General features: G+C 40.5%; 1 protein-coding gene across 1 annotated transcript in view; it reads right to left on the bottom strand.

Annotated features, from left to right (window-relative positions):
- Nucleotides 1-153, bottom strand: part of TRANK1 (tetratricopeptide repeat and ankyrin repeat containing 1) — a 54888-nt gene extending 54735 nt beyond the window's left edge. The window contains exon 1 of the mRNA XM_027675700.1: nucleotides 149-153. The gene's annotated coding sequence lies outside the window, so the exon portion shown is untranslated. The remainder of the gene's footprint in view (nucleotides 1-148) is intronic.
- Between the last annotated feature and the right edge of the window lie 12629 nt (nucleotides 154-12782).

Genomic DNA, 12782 nt, shown 5'->3' with positions numbered 1-12782 from the left:
ACAGAAGTAAAAAGCCTTGGTAGACATTAGTGTACAGTGTACACTGGTGCCACAAGGCTACAAGGGTTCATCTGGATCTCTGGAGTGACAAGGGGATGACAAGAATTGTCTTTATTGGAGGCAGAGCAACCACTATGCATACTAAAACCCTACTTCCTGCGAAGTGGCTGTATGTTGTCTGCTGATGGGGAATAGGGAACAGATCTTTTGTTTTCCTTTGCTTCTGCACATGGCCTTTGCTTTTGTTTTAATAAAGTACCTTTGTCTTGACCCATGAGGTTTTTTTACCATTTTATTCCCCTTCTCCCTTCCTGTCGAGAAGGTGACTGATAGAGTGGCTTTGGTGAGCACCTGGTGTCCAACCAAGGTCAACCCATCCTATTCTCATAGAAAAAAAAATTTCTGTCAGTCATCTATCTTCTGCGCTGAGTATTTGCATAAACTATCCTGCTACCCATTTAGGGAGTAGAGAAACAAAGTCATGCTAACTTTAGCACAGGCGGTTTTATATTGCTTGGCTCCTAGTGGAGTGCATCAAAATAACAGGCAAAGCCACATTTAAAGAAAGCAGTCAAAAGTACATCCACAATCATTTTGTAGCTGCATCAACATGAGGCAGGAAAAGTACAGTGTAATCTTTTTTCCTAAGTGACCTAAAGAAATCCAAATCCATGGGGGGGATTTTGCAGTTCTTATTCAGGCAAAAGTGCTTGAGTGAATTACATGATATAAATGTTGAGAGGAATGAGTGGCTGATGTATACTAATGTATCTGGCATTTCATGTGACCTCTGAACTCCCTACCGTTGTTATTTAGGGATATGTTCACTGCAGCACAGAGAAACCAAGGACCAACCCACCTTATTTATGATATGGAAAGCGGAACTCGCTGCTTTTTGACTTGGAAGGGACTCTGACCTAAACACCATCACAGCACTCTTTGCTACATCTGTTGGCATGCCATGGGTGTGTTTGTCAAAACAGTCACAAGACAGAAAACGAAACTATTTTTCTTTTTTTTTTTCCATAACTCAGCTGTAGAAATGAAACTTGGCAGCTTGTAAGCCTTTCGCTGGTGCACAGCTGGGCGTTTCCTCCTCATGCAACATGTCCTTGCCACGCACACACATTGCCAGTGAATTACTGAGTCTGCAAATTTTATTGTGTTTCCTGATCTAAATGAGTGGAGAAGAAACAGAAACTAGAAAGGGTGGGCACATTTGGGGAGGCAGTACTATATGTCTGAGTGCACAGGCACTCAGATCAGTAAGGAGTTAGGCACACTGGTTCATATGGGGTGCTCATAAATGAGAAAGAACACTGGGAGGAGGTGCTCATAAAACCCAGCAAGGCAGCAGAAAATTATAAAGCCCTTTATAAGTAGGTCCTACACCCCTTCTGTTGCAACTATGGAGTAGAGGTGTTGGTGTGGGTACATTTCCAAGAGACATTTCTTTTGGATGACTGAGTGAGTATTAGACCCCTCCACTTCCTTGTCCCTCCACACATGAACCTGTATATCAGAGCTCATGATGGAGATACGTACATTGCATGGAAGGGATGAGTCTTGGCATCATGCTAGCAATCTTGCTTTTTATCTCTGCTCCTTTTTCAATGATGGGAAAACCTCACTTTGAGAGGAAGAACACCCTTCATAACGCATGCAGGAAAGAGAATTGCAGTGCACATCACAAGTCTTCAGTTGTGCTGAGCTTGAGACAGCTACTCAACCAACAGCTCTTGCTTTCCTGAGCAGTCAGCATCTCTTGGCTCCTAAGAGTGCAGCACTGAGCCTGGATCAGACATGCATCTTACCATAGACCTGCATCTGGTGCAATGCAGACTCAGATCTCAACTAAAGACACTACATCTATTGTAGTGGCAACTTGCACCTGACACCAACATAACCTGAACTGGTAAACAGACATCCCCCGAAGACCCAAACAAACTATACCACACATCAGGGCCTGGGGACATCTGCCAGCCTCAAGAGCCCTGACCAAGTTCACCTGGGACACCCTCCAGCCCATGGGCCTGGCAATCACAGGGCTGTGTCTGACCCTAGTTCCCCTCATCAGGCCTGATGCTGACCCACGCCAGCAAGCTGACATTCCAGCCTGGCCTCAGCGCATCCCCATCCTGTGGGGCTGCCCAGTGTCCCAGGCTGGGGGCTGTGCTTGCTTCCCCCACAAACTGCCCAGCTCCCTCACTGGAATCAGTGGGATGCACCCTAGCTGGGAGAACTCTGCTTGGCTGGTCCCCTGGGGATCTCCATATCTCCCCAACCCTTGGGGAGTAACTGGCCCTTGTTGATCCCTGATACTGTACATGGAAAAACATGTATTTCCTGGTATAATCGCCTAACACAAGACCAGCTGTTAACAAAAATACACCGGCCATAAATGATATCTCCAGCTTTTACAGCTATGAAGGCAAAAGTTTGTGGTATAGGTGTGGTTTTGTGGAGGATGATTATTTCTGAATGTTTAATTGACTTTAAAAGCATTTCCCCAAACTGACGTAATACTGGGGATGAACTTCTGTTGACCCTAGTTTATTTCTGAGGTCAAGAAACAGGTCCCAGAGAAATCAGGTGCTTCAGAATAATAGCTTTAAAAGAACTTTCAATTAAGCACATAATAAGTAAAGGTAGTGCAACACAACTAGCAGCAAATTTATTATTTTGCTTCTAGTTGTTCTTCATGATGAAAAATGTCTTCACATCTCTCCTGTCTAATGTTTCTTGCACATTATCCTTTCCTGTTACTCCTTTTCCGTAAAGCCTGACTGCTTAACCTTGCCTGTGTCAGCATCATGTAGGCCAAGATACTTGTAAACCACCTAAAGGACTATTTGACCGCCATAAAGAGGTCTGTATCATTGTACAAGCAGTTGTCAGTGATCCACACACAATCTCTGGTGCACTTTCCAAGACAAAGCTTTTTGTTCCTCTCATGTCTGCTACCAGCACAGCCATTCTCCAGTGTTATTCTTTACACACTTAGTTGTGGCACAGTATGTCCTAAGTGGGGACCGGTGTCCTGTGACAGCAACCATTGCGTATCTTGTTAGGAAGCGATATAGTCTGTTGTGCATGGAAAGAGAGATGTCTCCTAGCTAAGCTTTAACCCAGCTATTGATAGCAGATTTAAAGCTGTAGAAGCATAAAACTCACTTAGTACTGCATAAATAGTTACCTTCCTTTGCTATCTCCTTTTCTGGCTGCTAAACAGTTTGGAATAACCCACCCAGTTCAAGACTGCTTACATGAAGTGTAGTCACCCCTGTGGGAGCAGTTCAAATAGTCTTACAAGAGGCAGAAACTGAGCCAAGTGAGTAATGAAGAATGGGCAGGGACAGCAATAGGTGTGACCAGGGTAAAGAAACATGCACCTTCTGCACCTGTCAGCCTATGTGTTTTGAAGGCAAAAGAGCTGAGCAAGGATGAGTGGGGGGCAAAGGAAGAAAGAGAAAGGTGGAGAACGGAGAAGATGGTGAAGGTTTTGGGAAAGGCACTCTTTGAGGCTCACTGGTGCAGACTGGGACTGGTGAGTCTCCCCATCAGCGGTGCCTGAAGGAATCTGGAGAATGGGCAACCAACAGCTGGCAGCAAGACAACAAACAAAAATGTCAGGCTTGTGGTCAGAGATGAGTCATCCTGGAAGAAACTTGTAATAACAATAAAACAGATACATGGTTTTGTACTCTTTTGTTTTGAAGTAAATCCATAAATTTTCCCCGGTTCTTGTTCAGGTAATTTTTAGTTAATAACTTCAGATCCATATCCTTGTTGCTTACATCCCAATATGTTCATTAGAACATACTGGATATATACATAGGGGTGCAAGTCACCTATGTATAGCATGAAATAGGAATGCCAAAACCCCTGAGATCACTAAGACTGCATGAAAATGGCACCAGTGGACCAGAGGTGCCTTGGAGCATGAAGGCCAAATTTTAATCAGCAAAGAACTTATCCAGCTACAACACCAAGGACTGGACAGGATTTTAGCAAGAGAGAGTGGCATTGAGCCTTACTTCATGAGAAATGGAGGTGACAGGCTCGGTGACAGAAAGGAAGATGAATGCTCCTAGGAGGAGATGTCCAAAGGTCAGGAGATGTTTATGCATCAGAAAAACAATCAAGAATCTGTGCAGGATTACTAAGGCAACTAATTCAAATATGTTCCCATCTAGATTTCAGCACCAGCACACTCCTGGCTGAATACCAGGAGAGATTGGCAGGTTTTCTGTGTTTGTTTTTGTAATGAGTCCATGCCAGGTTTTAAGCAGAAGGTATTTATTCTTACTGACAACAGTGGGCACTGCCATGATGGGTTCAAGGGTGCAAACAGCTTTTCCAAATTCCACTCGTTCCCTTACATGATTCAAACTCTCAAAACTCAAACCAGCTCATGACAGTGACTACTAAAAAGGACACCTTCTGCCACCCATCCTTCAGGACCGTCCAGTGGAGCCAGGGTGATCCCCTCCATCTCAGGGGTACAGCATGGCTGACATGCCCGTTCCTGTACAACTGAGCATCCAGCCACTGCACCTGTGTCTGTTCCATCCGTGTCTGTTTCCTCCAGCTGCTGGAGTGCTTACTTGGTCTGTATCTAGACTTTTGCCATCTGGAGATGCTGACATGTTTTCTCTTCCTGAATTACTTGCTCCTTTCCAAGGACTACACCCAACCCTCTCACTCACATAGGAAGTAGTGAAAAACAGTGCTTATGTGTCCATTCCAGTTTGTCAAGAAAAGAGCCTTATCTGAAGAAGGCACATCTGGTTTACACATTTACTGTCATATTACTAGAGGAAGACAATATAGCTCTGATTATCTTCAAAAGTAGCAGGGATCTCTTTAATTTGACATTTGAATACTACTTATTCAAATGTCTCAGAAAGGTTTCCACAGCTCTTTTAACTCCTATGGGTTTACAAAGCTATTTCCTTACAGCTCAAGCAGACAACAAATTCTGAATTACTTGCTGCAGATAAAATTATTTAAAATCCCCAGAAATTTCTGCAGAATCTTAAACAAATTTTATGTGACTCTGCAGGTCATGGTGTTCTTCCAGTTATGGAATATAGCCTATATTGCAGCAAGGCATTTTTCTCTGATTGGACTTGCAACTATTTGTTTTAGGCTTTCTTGTCAATGAGGCATGGTCTCTCTGCTTAAGGGAAACTCAAAAATGAAAATTTGGCTGACTGAAATCCAAGGTGCTTTTGCTACTTTTGATGTCCATTGAAGTGAAACTAAATACCCTGAGAACAGCAGTGGTAAAATTTTTCCAGACCCTGCCCAGTAACAGAATAGTTACCTATTTACTAAAATGTGACTCCTAAATTTTAAAGCATGCAGGGCAATGACTGGAGGTGAAAAAGTATGATTTATCCTCCATTTCACTTCTTTCTAGAAATAAAGCATTTTGATTTTTTTTTAAATTAATTTTACCTTAGAAGGTTCAGCAAAATAGAGTTCATTAGGGATTTCTTAGCCCAGCACTCAAATGTCCCGCAAGAGCTAATTCATCTATTAAAGGAAAGGCTGAGGTATTGAAACTTCAGCATATGTATCTTGTCCGTTCTTGTAAGGTATGTAAGCTAAAGAGCAAAAGCAAAATGAGACTTTAGTCACAATAAAAAGTAAATACCCCCAGTATTTACTGGCAATGAAAATATTAGAAAACAATTATTTTTCCCTGCACTACAATCATGCATAATGATCACAGAACCATAGAAGAGCCCACGTTGGAAGGGACCTCCAGAATTCATCTCATCCAATTTTTGGTGGGAAAGGGAGTCTTGACGAAATTATCTAGCATCATGTCCATTTGCATCTTGGAAACTTTCTGTGATAGAAGGCTCTTCTGGATCCTTGGGCAGGCTTTTCCAGTAATTGATTGTTCTGACTGTAAAAAATTTCTTTTTTATATCTGAAGACGAAGACACCTGTATAAAATTTAAAAATTGTTTTTCCTTGTCTTTATTCCCATTAATATATAATAATTCTATATAGTTAATATAGTACTTTTAAGTTCATCTTAAGTTTCCTCTGAGACTAGGCCAAAAAGGAACAAATCTTTCAGAATATACTAAATCCCTAAGGAAAAAAAAACAGTGACAGAATACATACAACATTATGCAGTAGTATTACTCCATCCAGAACTCTCAAAATACTTTATAGAGGTAACTGTTATATTCTGAACATAATCACACAGGAAATAAGTTACAAAAATGAAAGAAAAAACCCAGGCCTTTTGTCTCATACTTCCTGATTGGTCCACAAGATTTTTTTTTGTTTCAAAGGAAAATATAAGTAGAATATCAGAAAACTAGCATCATCATGAACAGTACCTTGGAAAAATCTAAGCACCATGAAACGATGCAGTTACTGTAATGGGAGAAAAAAAATTGGAATGTGGTTTCATAAATTCCATCTATATATACCATTTTAGGAACATGGAAAATGCTGCCTTGGTAGCGATGTGTGATCAATTTGCGTAAGCATTCTGCTTGTGACAGTTTTTAATGTCCGATGAAAAGAAGAGATAACAAGTAATGTTCTGGTGTGGTTGTAAAGGACAAATACAGACTGCCTTGCTTGCACCAGTGCCCTCCCTAAGAATCAGGAGTTAGCCTGTAGTGAAGAAAATACCATTTTTGCTATTACAAATGAAAGCCTAATTTCTGGATTTGCACCAGCTTGACAGGGCAGGGTCTGGGTTATGTTGGCATAAGCTGACTTTGGCTGATTTTAGCAGTGATAGCAATTATCCAGTGGTCAGGTTGGGTTTAGCATAGTTTTAGGTGATTGTGACAACATGAAGTTATTTTTTGTTCACTGTGTTATCTGTTATCCTAGAACAAAATTGGAGGTACAAGAATCAAAAATGGGATGTTACCAGACGTCCCAGGCTATGAGGACAAACCACAGTGGTCAGTACAGGAAGATAATCTTGTTAAACCAGTTCAGATATAAAAGAAAGAATAGAAAATTGAACAATTGGGAACCAAGTTCCAATACACAGATTGCATTAAGGGAACTCCACATATACAGTGTGTCCCATTTTTCCTGTAAGACTTGGAGTATAGCAAATCTTCAGCTTGTACAGCAGAGTATTTTTTTGTTCCTTAGTGTCATGTGAAAAGGGGCAGAAATGCAAAGATTTCTTGTCCCACCTGTATTAATATATTTTTCATTGGCTATCAGTGTCCCCAGAATATCAAAGCCCTTTAAAACCCAAAACAGTCTGCGTGCACCTCACCCAAATAGGCCCTTCGCTAGACGGACTTTTGATACCCTGATACGGGGACGGCACTGAATAGCAATGCAGAACCTTCTCAGCAAAGTTCTCCTACAAGTTACGATGCTGCCAGCACCAGAAACAAACTGGACTAACTCTAGCAGCTCACAAAATAACTTTTATTAATACAAGTATGTGACAAACTACTGTAGGGTTCACGTCGCCAGTGATAATGTTTAACTGTACGATTGCACTTAACTAATAAAAAACATCCCAAAAACCAGAAGCACACTCTACAAAACAACACAACTACCTAAGCCTTAATACAAAACTCAAGGAACCCCCCTCCACGACAGGCCAATTTACAAAGACTAGAACAAAATCTAAACACACTCGTTAACACAAAGCAAAAAAGAAAGAATATAGCCGCTTCCCACTAACACACATTTTAACTCACTAAGATAAGGAAATGTCCACCATAAAGCAAACACCGAACAACAAGTCGGCAATAAAGTACAATATAGGACAACAACAACAACAAAAAAAGAATATAAAGTAAGATATATACCCAGTAAGTTACAAGGTGTAGGGCAAGGTAAAATTAGTATCTTTAAAGAAAAGTAGCAAAGTATAATTAGTAAATAAGGTATCTATGGGGTAAAGATGAAAGATGGTAATCTATAAGGTATAAGGCAAGGTCAAGGTAAAGAAAGCAGACTAAATGGTTGCTCACCTCCACAGCGTCCGAAGGAGTGGGAGGAAACATGGCAGCTCGTTAGTTACCCCCGCAGAGATGATGGAACTTCTTCCCGATTTTTGCTAGTGTCTGATCTCTTTTCATACTTTTTTTCCTTAGGCAGTTTGAGTGACTATAATCAATACTAACTTTTGGGGTGACAGACAGATGACATAGGCCTAAGGGTCAGTTCCCTGTGTAGGATGTTGCGAAGAAAGGCCATGCTATTTCCATAACACTTCCTTCATTAATCCTATCAGTCTGTTGCTGGGAAGTCTCCCCATTTTGTTAAGAACTTTGATGAAGCCATGGGGGTCTCTTTGTCCCTTTTTGTGTAATCCATTATCATCTGACAATGGGCTTCTGAGAATGCCCCCTCCAGGTGCTGAGGTGTTTCCCATAACCGATCAGGACGGTCACCATGGCCTTAAATTGGTCGATCACCCTACACTTACGAAGTGCAACTGTAGATGTTTTAAGGTCTGTCGAAATAACTGCCCCTATTCTAAGTAGAGGAGTGATATTATGGTTAACATATTAATGAAAAAAAAGAAAGAACTCTGATTCCAAATTCTGTTAAGCGTGTCCTGTAGGGCCTTGCACAAATCATCCTGCTCATCTGGGTGCTCCAGGGTCCTAGCAAGTGGACTTAATAATATCAACTGCTTTACCTGACAGGACTGTATGCACAGGGTATGATGAGGGGATATAAATACAAAACATATGGACTTCAAAGTTATTTTCTCATCATGAGCTTCCAGAACCTGCTTTCCTTCAGAACTCATAAAAATTAACTATAAACTAGGGTGAAAAAACTTTTAACTGGGGCAATATTGTCTTGCCTTATGTAGATGCTTGAGGCTATGTATAAAGGCATGTGACAGTAGTCCTGAGCAGCTCTTCTACTCACAGAAGCACATTTTTATCAAGCTCTGGACCATGAGTGACCAAGTCAAAATAAAATTACTATAGCTAAACAAGTGATTCTGTGTCAGTTACTGTCTTGAATTATATATGGGATAATTAGATTTCAGTGGAATATGGCTCTGATGCTTTTTAATGTCTTGGGATGGGGGTGCATGGTTGTTTTTGAGGTAGGCATTACATTAAGTCGAAGCAGATCCTTCTCTGTAAATAGGTTTAGTAATACATCAGTACTGCCAGTGCTATTGCTTCTGCTATTGATATACAGCCAATTTTTGTCACACAAATTTTGTGTTAATATTTTATTTTGCATCCTAAAGATTCATGAAATTAACTGCAAGAAGAGTGGGGTCTGTATTCTGCAATGTTAAGGGTTAAAAGAACTGCCCGGACACTTTGGGTGCTTGTCAAGATAAGCTGAAAAGAAGCAGAGGTCTGTGAATCAAGGTTATTTATTTGCATTCTTTCAGTTATCTCTTCCTAGACAACTGGAGACATTTTGGAGAAACTGTCATAAACTTTGCTGCTGTTTGGAATGAAAAACTGTAAGAAGGGTGAAAGATACCGTTTTTCACTGACATGCACATCAAGGACAATTATTTAAGGGCAATTGAGAAGATATTTCCAGATACTGGAGTGTCACCCATAAAAAAAAAGTTGTTTTTACAAGAAATTCTATTAAAAGTAATAGCATACTGGAATGCTGCTCAACTTGCTTCTCTTTAAAAACAAACAAAAAATCAGGCTTTTTTGTTCAAGCAATCCTCATCTTTTGACCTCCTATTCTGCTTGAGCCGCAGTCTAAACCTCTGATAATTTTAATTTTTCAAATTTTACCTCTTCAGTCCTTTGTTCAGTGTAGCAGATCTCTGCCTTTTTTCAGCCTTGTCTCATGTTACAGGATATACTCTTGGGTTCTAGTTTTGTAAAGAAGACAGTGTTATTTATTTGCTTCCCCTGTGCTCTAATCCCATGCACCAATTCTTTCTTAAATCTTATTTACTATTTCTTAATACTCTCTTTTAATTGCTCAAGCCAAATAAAGCAATGTTGACTTTGAATGGGTCAGTAACACCTTACAGATAACTCTAGAATCTATTTTCTGGGCTTCCTAATATATTTGAGTTGGAATAGCAAGTGCATGCTGCAGATAATGAGTGGATAGGACTTCAAAATTGTATACGATCTCATAGAATCAGAATAGTTTGGGTTGGAAAGGACCTTTAAAGATCATCTAATCCAACCCCCGTGCAATGAGCAGTGACATCTTCAACTAGACCAGGTTGCTCAGAGTCCCATCCAACCTGATCTCGAATGGGGCATCCACCACCTCTCCGAGCAACCTGTTCCAGTGTTTTACCACCCTCATTATATAAAACTTCTTTGTATATCTAAAAGAATATATTAGATTAAGATTATCAGACGCAAAACTAGAGAGATCAATCTTTGCATTTAAGAAAAAAGATTTCATATTAAAAATCAAAGCATTCAAAATTCCTATTGTTTAATGATACTTAGGTCACCTCTTCCCGGCATGAGAAAGATTTTGGTAAGATTGCAGCACTTCCATTGTATTATTTATGTATATTTTAACTTTTTTTTTTTTTTACTTAAATGATCCTCTATGTCTTAAGGTAAAAACTCATTACATTTCTCTAATGACTGTGGGGTTATTTCAGTTTCGTGTGTTTCTACGAAACATAGATATTTTTTAGCCTTCAGATATTTTTTAGCATTGACTGCTAAATATATCAGCTTTTCTCTTTGGGATTTTAAAAAGCATTAAGATTCCAATGGGCTCTTTTCATTCATTCTTCACCACTTCTTTTGCCCTGACACCACTTCTGAGCCCTAGCATCAAAATACACTGGTTGTATCTCCCTTAATTATTTTAAATGAAATCTAGATAATTTGGTTTTTCTTTGCTTTAATAAAAACAAATTCATACATTCTTTACCTTATCAGTAAAAAGAAGATCTAAAAATCTAAAATTCAAAGAAGTATTTCACATATATCTCTCCCAGGCTTTTCTGATGAAGTATTTTTAGCAATTAGATTGTTACTAAGGATGTTTCCCTTTTTTAACAGATTGTCACACAAAACGACAGTTTAAACTGGAATGTGTTGGAGCAAAGCTTGCAGGGTATGAACAGGCAGGGTTGACCTCCAGTTGGAGCAGCTGTGATGCAAATAATGAAAAAGTCTTTTGATGGCTCCTTGCAGCCAAACTTTTTCACACCCTCTTCCACAGGGAAATTGGGAGTTTGTCACAGACCACATAAAATTTTAAAGCTTCATGCAAGCAACATCCACTAAAATGAACTGCATTTCTATGATACAAACTATAACACAGGTACAAGGAGTAAAGGTGAAGATTTACTGGCTGGTCTAGGGCAGATACTGACAGCACAAACAGCTGTCAGCAACAGCACAGACAAGGGAGAGTTTGAGTAAATGTCTTCTGTCCCAGATGGAGTGCCGAGATCCAGCAGATGCCTTCTGCTTTCCTGCCCCCCTTTCCAGATGCTCTGGTTGAAGCCTGTGGCAGACTATCCAAGGCCACCATAAAACAGATTCTTTCCCTAAGTTGAAACCCTGGAGCAGAGCCAGATTCCTCAGATCTGAAGCTCAGTGCTCCCCATGCTCCCGGTGCTTCCCAGGTCAGTACACAATCAAGGTTAGTGTACAGTAGGTCACCCTCTCTTTGTGCCTATTAACCTTTTCCCATCTGCCCCACTCATGCTCACAGCTGGGCTTGTATCAAGCTCCCAGATTTTTTCTGGCAAATCAAAGCAAAAGGACTGGCCTCTGCTCAGGTAGTTTTGCCAAGGTCAACAAGTGAGGAACTTGAAGTCAGCTTCAAAAGGGGCTTTTGTGGAGATCTTTCATGCTTGGGGGCACTCCTGGCACCTGTACATATGGACAGAGTGACACCTTATAGCAGCCACCCTGGACAGCTGAGGACAAGATGTCCTTGCAAGGTAAAGCACCTTCTAGCAAGATACCGCCAGTCCACGCTTCACACACTTAGTTCTTAACACTCACAAAAAGTGGTTTTGCTTCATGCTTTACACATTCTTCCTGAGTCCTCTATCTTCCTGCCATTGGCTGGGAGCCCATTTAAAGCGAACTTGTGAAGGTATACCTGTCAGGATGGTTTTTTTTTCTTTCTGCAAAGTGAAAACTGCTTTCAACATTTTACAATTAGTGTATGATTCCAAACATGAAAACAGGCATTTATGAAGGGGATAAGAAGTCACTGAAGTTATATTACACTAGATTAAGAAATGCCAATAGTAGAGCATCTTCAACTGGAACGATGTCCATTTCTTGGCACTGCAGTTACAAGCAACACATAAACAATATGAATATACTCTGGTGCTTTACACTGAAATGCGCCAGATACATCACCCTGACAAGACACTGCAGTGTGGCTGCCCTCCTGGAGAAGCTTCTGCTTCTCTGAAGCTCCATTTGCAGCTTGCCTGAGAGAAATGGTGCTTACTGTATTTAGGGAAATGCAATTTAGAGTTGTTTTGCACCAGGAGGTGCTGGACTGCTGCCATTCCAGTACCATCTCTTATTGGAGATGGAAAAATAAAGAAATATACAATAGTACAGATAATCTTACATCCCTTTTGATAGTTGGTATCCTTGAGTTGTGAAGCCTTGAATGGGCCCCCACTGCAAGCGCACTGCACCACGCAAACCCCTTCTGTAGAAAGGGTTATCTCATTTTGGTCATTCGAGCTGTGGTAGGGTTTTCTCGCATAAAAAAATTCCATTTATCATTTCTACTGTCAAACAGAAAGGATGTTCACATGACAACTCCTTGCTGCATTTCTAGATAAGGACAAGGCCACGCAG

This window comes from Neopelma chrysocephalum, unplaced genomic scaffold (genome assembly GCF_003984885.1).
Source record: "Neopelma chrysocephalum unplaced genomic scaffold, ASM398488v2 Primary Assembly neopelma1_26, whole genome shotgun sequence".
Lineage (NCBI taxonomy): Eukaryota > Metazoa > Chordata > Aves > Passeriformes > Pipridae > Neopelma > Neopelma chrysocephalum.
The sequence above is the reverse complement of the archived record's forward strand: the minus strand, read 5'-3'. Positions and strand labels throughout refer to the sequence as shown.